This window comes from Schistocerca cancellata, chromosome 1 (genome assembly GCF_023864275.1).
Source record: "Schistocerca cancellata isolate TAMUIC-IGC-003103 chromosome 1, iqSchCanc2.1, whole genome shotgun sequence".
NCBI classification, from domain to species: Eukaryota; Metazoa; Arthropoda; class Insecta; order Orthoptera; family Acrididae; genus Schistocerca; species Schistocerca cancellata.
The window spans coordinates 936,421,862-936,438,739 of NC_064626.1; positions in this window are offsets into that span (position 1 = coordinate 936,421,862).

Consider the following 16,878-nt stretch of genomic DNA (forward strand, 5'->3'; position numbering starts at 1 on the left):
CCACCACCTCTGAAGGTCTCGGTGTATGGTGGTACAACATGCAATGTGTGATTTTCATGAGCAATAAAAAGAGCAGAAATGAAATTTATGTTAATCTCTATTCCAATTTTCTGTACAGGTTCCGGAACTCACAGAACCGAGGTGATGGAAATTTTTTTTATGTGTGTATAAATCGTAATTCATCGCAGGAAATGAGAATTATTTGTATTCTGCAAGTGAAACACCTCTAGTCATTCGTTTGGAAAAATTAAGAAATACTACTGATGACAGCCGTTTGAGGATTATGCCTCTGGAGAAATATTTTGTAAGTTTATGTTTCATCCAGAGAAATTTGAGGTTTCAACTTGCTTAAAAATAGTAAGCCTAGCGAATATTTTAAATTATTTTTTCTGCCAGACGTACGGTAAATGATGTTTTACATGTAATTTGCAAGGAAATTAATGCATGGAAAGATAAATCTTGGATTAAAATGTATGAATTTGCTTAGTTGACCTAGTTTTAAGGTTGTTTAACTGTTAATAAGTGTTAAAACATTCAAAATCTAAAAATTTTCATGAATTACTAATTTGTGGGAATCTTCCCGGGCCAAAGAAATATTCCTGGAAATATTATAAGTTCCCTCCCACTGGGAATATACCCGGCCCACTCCACTACTCCCTTCCGAGTGTATCAGCTGAACGATACGTGTTAGGCTCCTTATAATTCGAAACTTCCATTTTATTTCTCATGTTACTACTAACACCATAAAACATCTCTACCTATTCTGTAGTGCCTATAGAAGAAAGGATAGGGGGAGTTATACCAAACGTAAGGAAAATTACCTTTTTGTCGAGGGCTACACCGTCTCTGATGACAAACTAGACAAGTTAAAAACTGTTTGCCAAACCAGGACTGAAAATCTGAATATCTGATGCATGTATAGAAGATATGTCAAATCACTGTTCATACCAACCATCAAGCGTTATAGTTAGTGCAAAAGGAAGTCTTGAATAATCCTTTAAATATGTGCTGACTTTACTACCGTAGGAACTGCGAGATGGCACATGGCTGTATAGCCCCTCTGGAGTTCTCGACCAACACTGCAACTTTAATCAGGAGACACACAAAAGAGAACAATTTACTGCCAGTCTTCATACTACTGTCTGTATATACACGTCTATTGTAACTACAAATGGCTTTAGTTTATCATAATAAATATCACGTGTAAAGGAATACAGTTGTACCTTACGGCAATAAAATAACTTTTTAAAGTTACAATATTTACTGATCATTTATTTTATTTATTTATTTATTTTTGGCTTCTTTCATACATACTTTTTAGCCATCAAAATTTAAAATGATTCACAAATATATCAAGACGTTTTACCTTCATACTCACAATTTAGGGCATACAGACGTAAATTTACGTTCAGGCTGAAAATGTTAAATATATTCAATTAAAAAATTAGATACAGTTGAGATCTAATTATTCGTTTTTACGTGTATTTGCGATACAAATCTGGATTCGGCATCATGTGCAGTCCTGGTTGTATCTCCAGCAACTGGGGTAGTGCAGGTGAATAGCAGTTACGAAATCTAGACAGCTCTTTAAAAATTTGACCCTGCCTTTCTCATAGCGCTTGCATTGAAATAGGATGTGATTTACATCAGCAATTGTTACTTTATCACATTGACAGTAGGGTGTCTCAAATACACCGACTGTACGTAAATTGGCCGAGAAAGATAATAACTGAGATGCATTTTCACAGTGGACGTTGTTATCTTCCTTGAATGTTCTGGATTTTACAGTTTAAATTTTCGTAACAAAGTAAATGAATTAGAAGGAACGAGCACTTTAAATTCCAGAAGTTCAGAGTCAATCACAGGTTACATTCACTGACACTTGAAAATGACGAGAGCATACTTCATTAATGTTCCCCGCAACTTGGGCCACAGTGACACAGATATACAGAGGAAATGTTTCTGAGTCCTCCATCTGTACACGAGCACTGCTGACTAATGTTCAAAGTCCCTGGCAGTACATCAGGTCGAGACAAAAACTGTCGCAGAGTTCAAGGGAAGGGAGCGATGTCGTACGCAGAAAGCTATGGTCTGCTCGAGATGGCTCCTCAAGACAATTGCGTTCCACCTGCTGTGCTGGCGGTTATGTGGCCATCTGTGCACGGGGGGACTCACACAGTTAAGTTATACTTTCTTATGGCAGGCCAAGCAACTTTCATTGAATGCTGCATCACACTTCAAAGTAACACTGATACAGAGTACCAGATTTCATTTTAATCCCCAGGTCTCTGTAATAATCGTTCAATTCCTCGAAGACAGAGATCTGCTCCTTCAAAACTTAATACAGTATAACCCCGCTTTTACGTTGCCGGAATTAATGTTTTCCCGCCACTTACGACATTTTTTATCGGTCCCGTCAAATTTCCTATGCCCACAATGTTAATTTGCACCTGATTTTGCGTCAAAATATTAATAATTTTCCTTCGATTTACGCATTACGAAAAAATGTTTTTGGAGAAAATATGACTCTGGCATAATGTTTGCTGTCCAGTAGTGTTTACAAATACACTCCTGGAAATTGAAATAAGAACACCGTGAATTCATTGTCCCAGGAAGGGGAAACTTTATTGACACATTCCTGGGGTCAGATACATCACATGATCACACTGACAGAACCACAGGCACATAGACACAGGCAACAGAGCATGCACAATGTCGGCACTAGTACCGTGTATATCCACCTTTCGCAGCAATGCAGGCTGCTATTCTCCCATGGAGACGATTGTAGAGATGCTGGATGTAGTCCTGTGGAACGGCTTGCCATGCCATTTCCACCTGGCGCCTCCGTTGGACCAGCGTTCGTGCTGGACGTGCAGACCGCGTGAGACGACGCTTCATCCAGTCCCAAACATGCTCAATGGGGGACAGATCCGGAGATCTTGCTGGCCAGGGTAGTTGACGTACACCTTCTAGAGCACGTTGGGTGGCACGGGATACATGCGGACGTGCATTGTCCTGTTGGAACAGCAAGTTCCCTTGCCGGTCTAGGAATGGTAGAACGATGGGTTCGATGACGGTTTGGATGTACCGTGCACTATTCAGTGTCCCCTCGACGATCACCAGTGGTGTACGGCCAGTGTAGGAGATCGCTCCCCACACCATGATGCCGGGTGTTGGCCCTGTGTGCCTCGGTCGTATGCAGTCCTGATTGTGGCGCTCACCTGCACGGCGCCAAACACGCATACGACCATCATTGGCACCAAGGCAGAAGCGACTCTCATCGCTGAAGACGACACGTCTCCATTCGTCCCTCCATTCACGCCTGTCGCGACACCACTGGAGGCGGGCTGCACGATGTTGGGGCGTGAGCGGAAGACGGCCTAACGGTGTGCGGGACCGTAGCCCAGCTTCATGGAGACGGTTGCGAATGGTCCTCGCCGATACCCCAGGAGCAACAGTGTCCCTAATTTGCTGGGAAGTGGCGGTGCGGTCCCCTACGGCACTGCGTAGGATCCTACGGTCTTGGCGTGCATCCGTGCGTCGCTGCGGTCCGGTCCCAGGTCGACGGGCACGTGCACCTTCCGCCAACCACTGGCGACAACATCGATGTACTGTGGAGACCTCACGCCCCACGTGTTGAGCAATTCGGCGGTACGTCCACCCAGCCTCCCGCATGCCCACTATACGCCCTCGCTCAAAGTCCGTCAACTGCACATACGGTTCACGTCCACGCTGTCGCGGCATGCTACCAGTGTTAAAGACTGCGATGGAGCTCCGTATGCCACGGCAAACTGGCTGACACTGACGGCGGCGGTGCACAAATGCTGCGCAGCTAGCGCCATTCGACGGCCAACACCGCGGTTCCTGGTGTGTCCGCTGTGCCGTGCGTGTGATCATTGCTTGTACAGCCCTCTCGCAGTGTCCGGAGCAAGTATGGTGGGTCTGACACACCGGTGTCAATGTGTTCTTTTTTCCATTTCCAGGAGTGTATTAAGTGGTTAAGTTTCTTGACACCAGGGTACTCTATTCAGCCGATTTGAGTGGGTAAACGAATAAAAGTTGTCACAATTATTCGTGCCGTATCTCCCTCCGCTGTCTAGCTCTACGTGGCGTGGTGGGTGGTGAGAGTAACTAGGTTCGTTTGAATGAAGATATCATGACTAATCACAACCATTTTCATATTATTTCTACTGCGCAAAGGCAGTTTATTGATTGTTGTGATCATCGTTGACACCTTTGTCGAACCATATTTAGCGTGTTTCGGCGTATGGCCACGTGGAGCGCTAGTTGATACCGTCATTCATTTTGGTTGCTCAAATGTTTTTAGTGTAAACACAGCGCTGGTTACGTATTGTATTCATGTTGAGCAAAACGTATTTCGATAATTTATTCTCGTTGTCAAGTGCAGTATTTACGTATGTATTTTTTGTGCTGTTACACAAACAATGTGAGTGATAGTTTGCGTGTGTATGCGGTTTTCTACATAACTGATGAGGCACAGTACCTGATAACCTCAAAATGACGAGTACAGTGCAAGAGACGCAGAATAACAAATATTCAAACACTATACAAAATAATTATTTAGATATTTGCGCATGACAACGAGAAAAAATTCTCGAATCGCGTCGTGCTAAGCATGAAAAAATATGCAACTGGTGCAGTATTTCATTATTTAAATAATGAATGACAGCTGTAGGCTTTTCAAAAACATCGTTTATGACGTTTGAAATGAAGTCAAACTTTACACATCCCAGGCAGTTATCAATTCCAGTCGCATCAGCGGCTTTTGTTAGATAACAAACCTTTATTAGATAAAAAAAAGTCCCTGAGAAGTCTTTTGATGCCTGTTATGTACAGTCTTAGACATAAAAACTGACCGCCGGCCGGCCGCCACAGAGACTAATTCCGAGTCGTTCACTTGAGGTGGCCAATAAAACTGACCGCCCCTGACAACTCGAAGTTCGGCCATCTGCACAATCTGGCAACACTGTAAGATGGGGAAGTGTTACGAGGAAGTGTTGTCTACTTCCGAGTTGATACGGACGGAGTGAGCCCGTGGTCTTGCGGAAACCATCATGCATTCTAAACTTAAAGTCGCATGTTCGCATCCAACTGCTTTTTTTTTTTTTTTTACAAAACCACATTTCGGTCTAAAGTTATAAGTCTGATTGAACATCGAAGACAATTCGCTTAACATTCTACCCACCCGCAATAACAAGTACTCCTGAAACAATTCCACAGGACAGTTCGTGGCTGCGTCGCAATCATAACAGCTTACGCTCGGGCGTTTCCTCGCGCTGCAGCGGCTACCGGCCACCGGCCAGACGCCACCCGCCGCCTGAAATCCGGCGCCGCCCATGTGAAGGCGGCGCCACGCTGTCAGTGTATGTATCAATGCCATTTTCGAATTTGAAGTTCTAGTTGTCATCTTGCAGCTGAACATTCGATTTTGCGTACTTGAATATCATGAACTACAGTTAAGCATTGTAAAACTGAGTCGCAAGTGGAAAAATGTGTAACATCTGCAACACAACGTTTACTTTTGGTATAACAGAGGGGTGAATGTAGAGGAGGCAGCTAGAAAGATTTGAACTGTGCGTGGAGTGAGTGCTTTTGGGAAAAATACGCCAGAAAAAGATATTCTTGTTTCAACAAAGATCGTTCTGGCATGAATGATTTTCCACATTAAGGAAGTCTCTACTACTGATATATGTGACAGATTACCATTTTACCATCATGCGACATTTGCATTCAACAGGCAAAGTTCAGAAGTGTGGTGTAGGAGTACTGCATGCTCTAATCCGAAACAACAGAAATCAATGGAGTGACTATTATTGAACGTCATCAGGTCGCTCATTGAGCATTCCTATGCAGTATTGTTACTGGTGACGTGTTATGATGCCTTTATCGTTAACTTCCTAAGAAGGAATGAAAGGCTGAGCCCCACCAAAAGACGTCGACTAGAGTAAAGTGTAGTGTGAACATAATATTTTACATCTGATAGCTCCAAAAGTGTGTTTTGGGCTACGAATTCCGCCCCAAGGGGTGTGTGCAACACAGCTGGAATTTGTTGTCAACAACTGAGACACCTTTCGGTCGCAGTGTAAGAAAGTCGAGCAACAAAACTACATCACCGATGCAACTGCATGATAACTCACCCTGTTGATTTGAGAAACAAAACTATCCAGGCGATTGATAGAAAGTCGTCTCTCAGGCACTTGTATTGATAGGGAAGTCCTCTCTCAAGCACTTATCCCTCTCGTCATATGTTCGTAAAATTTTACCTTTCCCGCTCTTGATCGATCAACCGTCAAGGCAATTCATTTCTAGACGAAAATACTCTTAAAAGTACACTAGTTTAACAACATCGTTAGAACCAGTGGGTTTATACAGGCGTAGAATTGGCAAACAACTTTAGCATAGTCAGATTATTGTAGATATCGTGACAGAAAATTCGGCTGCTGATTAATTTCTCTTTGATGATTAATGTTGCGATTAGTAAACTAATGGAAAATGCAATTAAAATATTCCCTGTACTAATACAAATTAAATTTAGCTTACTACAGAAACAACACAACGGTAATCTATCTTAATAAAGCATTATGTGTCTGTAAGATGATTGAGCCTATTTTAAGACGATTTAGTAGAATATTATCGACTTTTGATTTCGAAAAGATCTGTATTTACTTCATTTCCTGTATCATTCGCAAGTATTATGAAAATGTGGCATTTCATAGATAAAATTATGTATTTATAACAACAATATGTCGGCAGAAAACAAAAGTGGCAAGACGAAATTGGCAGTACCGTAAGGTTTTCGCTCTGACAGCCTAAGGGTTACTGAAAGTACCAAGACGAATTTTGCTCGAGCGCTGTCTTACGATTCCCTTATTGAGTTTGTATCTGCCTGCTCGTAGATCGACTACAAAAGAATAAAAAATCTGGCTTTCAGCGAGTCTAGAAAGGCGAACGAGAAAAGCTTGCACCTGGTTGCCAAGCATGTTACCTGAGAAATGTTATTTTTCTAAAGTGGGAAGACATTCTTTTGTGGTTGAATTGTTGGCAAATATCACTCAGACGTGTGCCGTTGGTCTAAGCGTTTCGGTGTGCTGAATTTGCACCACTGATTTTTCTACAGGTTTCTTCCGTCCCAAATAGAGAGCGGAAGTCTCCCTTTAGTAATTTCACATCATCTTGGTGAATTTTGCTCATAGTTTTTTTCGAGTGAGTTCCAGAATTTTTCGACATTTTTGGGGTTTTTCTTATTTTCGATGTTGGTGGGGCAATGTGCATTGATGAGTGTTTATTTTTTACTGGGGCTCTGAATGAGCATAGTCATAAGTCGATTGTTGATGGGTGTGATTTCTTTGACAGAACTGATGATAGATCTGTGTTCGAGAAATGCCATGGCCAAGATTGGTACGCCTTTCGGTACCTTTTGTTGTATTTTTCTCTTGAAGATGCAATGGTTTCCGTAATGCAAGGTTTCACTGTCAGTGAGTCGTGGTTCGTGAAGAGCAAGGATGAGAATTTTTTGTTGGCCGATTTCTTTTGTGAGATTATTTAGTTTCCGTGCTTGGATCAATGTACCGATGTTTAGTTTTCAAATGCATGTTTTCTGCTTGTAGGGAAATTTACCAGAGATCTTCGATACTCTCTGCCGTGCTAACCTGGCCTCTTCAGAATCCGAAATTCCAACTGCCGCCTGTCGACAGTTTGCACAGTTCATGTTTGCTTGTGTTTCATTGGTTTGGCCTGGGTGATTACAGGACCGGACAGGACCAGAGGGTGTTGAAGCCGAGCTCATTGAGCTAACAGACGGTGACCAGAGTAGCGGTGGTTTTTACTCAGACGTGCGTGGATTTTGAGTTCAACGGATTGAGTAGTCGTTGAGGAGTGTGTTAGTATTTGGTTCACCCCAAGTATTTGATTTCCTCGGTACCACCCATATGGGGGAGGGTTTCCCCTATCGGCCCCACGGGATTATTATTATTACTATTATTATTATTGTCATTATATCAACAACAAATCCGATATGGTGCATCTTCCCACCACTGAAATAGATGTGCATTGTTCGACTCAGTATTTCCATCACATAAATGTGGGTTATAATTACGTTACATTGCTCAAGCCGAGTTGGAGTCTCTCTTCAGTTACATCTAACCAGTGCGCACCTGTTGCACTATTGTAAGAACCGAGATGCAGTTTCATTTGGCTACAAGAATGCGTATGTTCCACCAGCATGACGGGGCTCCTGCACATTCTAGTCGTCAGGTGACACGTTATCCAAACCTAACATTTCCCGGAAGGTTGATTATTAGATAAGGGCACTTTTCTTGGCCTTCAAGGTCCTCGGACCTTATCTCTTTTGATTTTTGCCTGCGGGGATGGTTAAAGGCGAAGTTTACTAATAAAAAGTAAACCCAAGAGCCGATTTGATCCTTCGGGTTATGAATAGTGCAGCCCTCGTAAAAGAACGCAAAGACGACTTCAGTAAGGCTACGCGTGGTGTTACCAAGAGAAGTCAAATGTGCATTGAAGTTGGTTGGTGAATTTTTGAAAAAGACTTTGAATGTCCTCATTTGCCTTTGCTGTACTCAATAAAAAGTGGACGCATTTATATGGAATTTTTTTCGTCTGTACTACCACCTGCTAAAATATGTACTATTCCTCCTGAAGCACCCTGTATATGGATATATGTGTGGTGTCTGTTCTTTCGGACATGTCCGAAAGAAAATGCTTCATGGCATTCTGCAACGACCTTCGATCTAGTTGCAGGGGCTGATACAGATTTCAGAGCTGCTTGGCTGTCTGAATAAAAGTAGATGCTACGATTTTTCTAGGGTTTACTCTAATTTTCCTCCGTGCACATGCTGACAGAAAAAAACGTGTAATACTGTGGCCACCTTCCCTAAAGAGAGTCTAGGCAGTACACCAGACCTGGTACTTTCATCTGTTTTCTAGCTGTCAGTAAGCCACTATATTATGTCTCCTGCACGGTGTTGTGGTTCGTTTTTCCACTGCTCCCTGCTTCCAACTGTTACATGACAAAGTTTATTGAAACAGCTAGAAGTTATCCAGTTATTTCCAATTTTTAGCCTTTATGTCCCTGCCGCTGCCTCCATTTTAAGCCACAGGTGGAAGGCGAGCATGTCTAGCATAATATCCATTGCAAGAGTGGATATCCTGCTAATTCCATCTGTTTGTGAAAGCAGGCCAGTCTCTGCACTTTGCCAGACTCCCTAGCAGCCACCTTCTGTTCGACTTTGTTCATATTATAGGCCAATAAATTGTCATTGGTCTTTTTGCAGGGATGTATATCCAGTACGTACTGGGTTTAGACCCCAGTTTACCCTACAGCAGCTTCTAGTGCTTGTCAGATTATCTTTCGCAGTGGAAAATATTCTTTATGTGAGGTGTTCATAATAGTTTTCCATCCAGGGCTACCTCTACATACACTACAACTCTCTCTAAAGTTTCATCGAGAAACATAATTTTTCAGTATGTGTGTTCGACATGCTTCCCCATAAATAATACTACACCAATTTTCGTGGGGTTCGTTTTTAAATACTTTTTCACAATGTTGAGTGCACATAGGTTTAACAGTACTAGCAAATTTTCTAAGTCTTACTGTGAATAGATCGTCTACTTACTCTTTTCAAGAGTAGTCTCCCGCATTCAGCTCATCACCACTAGGTTCTTCATCTCTAACCATTTACTCGAAGGTCGTATTACTTGACATCCAGGAAGAGACAGAGAGCATCCAGAAAGGGTAGTGCTTTTTCCACCTTCCCAACAAGTTGGTGAAGTGTTACTTCACATGATTTGCTTCGCAAGTATTATGAAAATGTTGCAGTTCATAGATAAAATTATGGATTCACAACAACAAAAAATATGTCGGCAGAAAACAAAAAATGGCATTATGAATTTAGCAACACCTCAAGGTTGTCGCTTTGACACTAAGGGTTACTAAAAGAAGCAAAGACGAATTTTGCTAGAACGTTGTCTTACAATTCCCTCATTGAATTTGTATCTGCCTGCTTGTAGCTCTGCTACAAAACAATTAAAAATCTGGCTTTCGGCGAGGCTCGAAAGGCGAACAGAGGCAGCATGCACCTGACATGCAAGCACGTTACCTACGAGCTAGCGAAAAGGCGCGGTGTCTTCCACTTACTTATTGACACAGTAAGCGCTATGGCAGATAAACCGCAACATGAGAGGCGACAGTAGTTGTATTTCCCATGTTGAACGACTTTCGTGGACTCAAAAGGATTAACTGATATCCTTATGTCACGTCTCAAGCGAAAATCACTCAGTATTAAATTGAAATGACACGTTAATATCTAGTAAATTTAGCAGGATAGTTCTGTGCCATCAAGGAAGTAACTCGTCGGTCACAGAGTTGCCAAACATATTCTGCGCTGTTGCCAAGTTTCAGTTATAGCACCAGAAAGGATACCAGCTGATGTGTTCTATGAGTGACCTCGGAAGTGACTATAGCTTCGTTTCAAAGTTGCGGGTGGCAAGGGCCGCAAGATCCTCATTATATGTCAATGAGTCTTATTCGCATTTCTGTAACTAGGTTTAGGTGCTAGAGTGCAATTACATGTAATACATCGATGCACTGAATGCAAACTAAATGTCATAAATTAATAACTGCGGCAATTATTTGTGTTTTACTGTCTTAATCGGACAGAAACCTTGAAAACGTATTCACCAAACGCGATTCACAGTTTTGGAACTTCTCCAGTGGTTGAGTTGACAATGTATATTTGCTGTACAATATTGTTATTGAGATCACTGTCATTGGCACATCCACCAGAAGACAGGCACGGCCTGGCTTATTTTTGTCAGGTTTCCTGACGGATATTCCGCCTTTGTTCGAAACGTGAAGACATAGGGTGAATTCGAACATTCCATATGGCGAAAATTTGATGTTTCTATTCTTCCAGCTCTAACATTCAAATAACAGTTACATTAAGCGGCAAAAAAGCGCCTGTGAATCAACAGTTAATAATGCAATCATAAGTAGTGGAATCTGACAAATTCCATCTGTCATCTGATAATTGTGAAAAACTACTTCATAGTATGAACTCAAGGGTTTCATAGGATACCTATACTTAATGTCGTTGTGATCGTTTTCAATGACAGTACGGGAGGTGCAAAACCATCTGACTTGAAACATAATTTTCCAGCGGGATTTGAATCTTTGACTACAGTTGCAGTAGCACGTCCAGTGAGGTATCAAGGATGTGAGCAATCACTCATTGCTATGGTATAGACTAGGGCAGAGAGAAGCAGGTTTCCGAAAAAGTAAACCATGAGAGACACCGTCGCTGTCACTTATTAAACAGGAATTGTTCAGAAAATTACAACTATATCTAGTGAAATGAGTAGGTTGATGCAGCTCCAGTCCGGCACTATCACTGAGTTGCCAAACATTTTCCGAATAGCACTTAAGATAAAAATGTGTGTGTGTGTGTGTTCCGAAAGAACAGACACTGCGAATCGAAATAGACAGCCTTGTTAATCAAGTAAAGATTGAAGGACAGATGTCCAGGCTATCATGCGCATTAAAATAGAACAACGGCGTCAGATGAAAATTTGTGCCTGATCAGGTTCGAACCCGGATTCGTAGTGTCTTTCCTTTCGGACATTCCCGAAAGAGCCGCGCATGTGGCATGTGGCAAAGATGGGAATTCGCGTCTGGCCCGCAGCTCGTGGTCGCGCGCTAGCGTTCTCACTTCCTGCGCCCGGGTTCCCGGGTTCGATTCCCGGCGGGGTCAGGGATTTTCTCTGCCTCGTGATGGCTGGGTGTTGTGTGATGTCCTTAGGTTAGTTAGGTTTAAGTAGTTCTAAGTTCTAGAGGACTGATGACCATAGATGTTAAGTTCCATAGTGCTCAGAGCCATTTGAACCAATTCGCGTCTGACGAGGAGCGTATGTAGATAGGTGCTGAAAAGAGGTTGGCTGCTGCGTCCCGACAGTGCCCACCGTCGGAGGTTTGAGTCCTCCCTCCGGCATGGGTGTGTGTGTTGTCCATAGCGTAAGTTAGTTTAAGTTAGATTAAGTCCTGTGTAAGCTTAGGCACCGATGACCTAACCAGCTTGGTCTCGTTAAGTTCTTACAACGAATTTACAAAATTTTAAATCCGAAATACTGCATCTCGGTTCTTACAATAGTGCAATAGGTGCGCACTGGTTAGCTGTAACTGAAGAGAGACTCCAACTCGGATTGTGGTTAAGAGCAAATAACTTAAATTGTGAATATATTTCTGAATGGATGTTTGTTATGTATTTTTCCGTCACCTTTTTCACTGTTAGAAGTTATGTTGTACAAGGAACGCACGTCATTGGAGACGGCAATCTGTAATTTATTTTACCTTAATTACTACTTCAATTTAAAGGTATATATGGATGCCATATCATCACGCAGTTGTAATTCGCAGTGATTACAAGTTGCTGATGTTTGTCAAGAATAGCGGAAAGCGCCTCTGAAGTTCCATTTGCATTACGTCTAGGACGGAGAGAATCCTAAATAACAGTAATAGGTCACCTAGCGAAGAGAAGAGTCCACGTATTGTTTCAAGTTCTTGCAGTTTGATATTAATGCAGTTCCCGATAGTTTCACACTAACGGGTTCTTTTGGCTATCAGAATACTCATATTAGAATTATGAAAGTGTAATTGCTAGAACGCTCAACTACCTTAATAACACCTCATTTGTATTGAATACGACTCGGAAAGCGACGTTAATTTGACGTTTACATCCATCTCCTGACGTCTTACTGAATGAAGTCTGAAGTGCACGCACAGTTGTGTTGCCTGCCGCACGGATTCTGTGAAGTGTTATGGCAGCTGGCAGTCATTGCTGAATACAGACATTTGCAAATATCCCCACTGCTTTAGGGGAAATCGTCTTTGTTGCATTTTTTCCATACCGTAATTAGCACAATAACATAAGGCTTGTTCTGCTGAAGAACTTGATGCCCACAAGTCCTTAAATGAGAATCTCCCAGTGAGAGTAATGCATGAAAGTAGACAGACTGTTGGACAAAAGAATGGACAGCTCCCTGCTTTTTGCGTTTCCGATAGCGCCTACGATAAGAATCTTGTGTCATATTATGCTTCACAAACTTAAACTGTTTGTTTTTTTACTTCATACTAAAATAAAAGTTATGATATGAGAAGAAGAAATGACTGATATGCTTCTCAGGAGCTCCAGTTTTTCAGGTTTTTTCTCACTTCATACTAAAACAAGGGCGTTAATATAAGAAGAGGAAATGAAATATACGCTTCCAAGACATAATATTTCCCTGTGTGCTACTACTGCATACATGAAAGCCCTGCAGTTAATTTTTGTATGTTGGATAAATTTTGATACCACCTCACATCCCTTTGTGAGAAGGTTCCTATTTTCTTGGGATTCAAATAGAGTGGACATTTCATCACTGGTTAATATTCTGATGACATGATACCCGTCGCAATTGCTGCATGGCACCTGTGAGTAGAGTCTCACGTTGGTTACTATAAGAACACGCAGGCAGTGATATCCGCTCACTACAGTCAGAGCCAAGGTGATTTCTTTCTGTTTATGGCGAAGCGTCTGCTGCAGTGTCCACGCTCAGCCAACATAAACAAATCGCGGCGGCACTGGGCACTGCTAATAGCTGCACTTGTCGCGAGCCTCGACAATAAGAGCGTACTGTCTCTGCTAACGATACTAAGAAGTTAATACATCTTACTTAACGTAACGTAATATGCAGGTCGTGGGTTGGGTAAAAATTCAGTTTGTAACTTCCCATCGCATTAAAATACTTTACAGTCATATTTGATGCAATATTTATTGTTGGTTGTCTCTCTAATGTTAATAGTATTGATTCAGATTGTGCGTGAACACGAAAACACACACACACACACACACATACACACACAAACAGTCATTGATTCCAGTGAGGGTGACCACTACTGTGTGTTGAACAACACATGCACCAGTCAGTTCCTCAGTTGGCGTCGAGTGGATGAGATTTTTCAATTACCTTGCATTGCAAGAATTGTAAGGAGGAGACTGAAAGTAAATGGACTTGTATCTAAAGAATTGCGACAAAGCAAAGCTTGACCGACTACCAGATAATTGTTCACATGGGTTTTGTGGACGAGTATACTTTTAGTAACCAACCCAAATACAATCATTACGTAAGATTTCTCGAAGGCGTAGGGCCATTGTTTTCATTAAGTCGTCGACAGTGTAGCGTGATGGTTTACTTCCCACCATACGTTTTCTATATTCGTCCAAAGGTCGCTTTCATTTGTAGGTCCCCACATATTCTCTATCTGGTTGATGTTCGGTGATCGTGGAACAAACGGCAACAGCTTTATCCTCTCTTGGCTCTGAAACCAATCTCGCACTGCTCTGCTATGATGGATGGGGCTCTGCTCCTGTAAATAAACTGTTATCTCGTTCGTTCATATATTTATATTTAAATAAAATATTAGTAATAAGCACATTGTATTATTATTTTTCACGGTGTTTAAGAATTCAGGCCCTATCATAAATAAGTGATCTAGATTCAACCGTCCGATTAAGAATGTGGTTTACCCAGTCTATCAAATGATGACAGTCGTATTCGGATATCCACATTAAGCCTGACTGGCTGAATCCGATTAGAACGATCTGGTATCGAAATTAAATTACAGAAATCGGATAATTTGAACGTCTGTATTGCAACAATGCTGGGCACATAAATTCCTATGATGGAGTAACAGGTAGCAACTGCCCAAGAAAAAGTGAAAAATATGTCTACTACCAGCAATGTAACGTAATTATAACCCACATTTATGTGATGGAAATACTGAGTCGAACAATGCACATCTATTTCAGTGGTAGGAAGATGCACCATATCGGATTTGCTGTTGATATAATGACAATAATAGTAATAATAATAATCCCGTGGGGCCGATAGGGGAAACCCTCCCCCATATGGGTGGTACCGAGGAAATCAAATACTTGGGGTGAACCAAATGCTAACACACTCCTCAACGACTACTCAATCCGTTGAACTCAAAATCCACGCACGTCTGAGTAAAAACCAACGCTACTCTGGTCACCGTCTGTTAGCTCAATGAGCTCGGCTTCAACACCCTCTGGTCCTGTCCGGTGCTGGAATCACCCAGGCCAAACCGATGAAACACAAGCAAACAGGAACTGTGCAAACTGTCGACAGGCGGCAGTTAGAATTTCGGATTCTGGAGAGGCCAGGTTAGCACGGCGGAGAGTATCGAAGATCTCTGGTAAATTTCCCTACAAGCAGAAAACATGCATTTGAAAACTAAACATCGGTACACTGATTCAAGCACGGAAACTAAATAATCTCACAAAAGAAATCGGCCAACAAAAAATTCTCATTCTTGCTCTTCACGAACCACGACTCACTGACAGTGAAACCTTGCATTACGGAAACCATTGCATCTTCAAGAGAAAAATACAACAAAAAGTAGCGAAAGGCGTACCAATCTTGGCCATGGCATTTCTCGAACACAGATCTATCATCAGTTCTGTCAAAGAAATCACACCCATCAACAATCGACTTATGACTATGCTCATTCAGAGCCCCAGTAAAAAATAAACACTCATCAATGCACATTGCCCCACCAACGTCGAAAATAAGAAAAACGCCAAAAATGTCGAAAAATTCTGGAACACACTCGAAAATACTATGAGCAAAATTCACCAAGATGACCTGAAAATACTAAAGGGAGACTTCCGCTCTCTATTTGGGACAGAAAAAAACCTGTAGAAAAATCATTGGTACAAATTCAACACACCGAAACGCTTAGACCAACGGCACACACCTGAGTGATATTTGCCAACAATTCAACCACAAAAGGATGTCTTCCCACTTTAGGAAAATAACATTTCTCAGGTAACATGCTTGGCTACCAGGTGCAAGCTGCTGTCGTTCGTCTTTCTAGACTCGCTGAAAGCCAGATTTTTTATTCTTTTGTAGTAGACCTACGAGCAGGCAGATACAAATTCAATAAGGAAATCGTAAGACAGCGCTCGAGCAAAATTCCTCTTGGTACTTTCAGTAACCCTTAGGCTGTCAGAGCGAAAACCTTACGGTACTGCCAATTTCGTCTTGCCACTTTTGTTTTCTGCCGACATATTGTTGTTGTGATTACATAATTTTATCTATGAAATGCCACATTTTCATAATACTTGCGAATAATACAAGAAATGAAGTAAATACAGATCTTTTCGAAGTCGAAAGTTGGTAATATTCTACTAATTCGTGTTATAATAGGCTCAATCATCTTACAGACACATAATGCTTTATTAAGACAGATTGCCGTCGTGATGTTTCTGTAGTAAGCTAAATTTAATTTGTATTAGTACAGGGAATATTTTAATTGCATTTTCCATTAGTTTACTAATCGCAACATTAATCATCAAAGAGAAATTAATCAGCAGCCGAATTTTCTGTCACGATATCTACAACAATCTGACTATGCTAAAGTTGTTTGCCAATTCTACGCCTGTATAAACTCACTGGTTCTAACGATGTTATTAAACTAGTGTACTTTTAAGAGTATTTTCGTCTAGAAATGAATTGCCTTGACGGTTGATCGATCAAGAGCGGGAAAGGTAAAATTTTACGAACATATGACGAGAGGGACAAGTGCTTGAGAGAGGACTTCCCTATCAATACAAGTGCCTGAGAGACGACTTTCCTATCAATCTCCTGGATAGTTTTGTTTCTCAAATCAACAGGGTGAGTTATCATGCAGTAGCATCCGTGATGTAGTTTTGTTGCTCGACTTTCTTACACTGCGACCGAAAGGTGTCTCTGTGGTTGACAACAAATTCCAGCTGTGTTGCA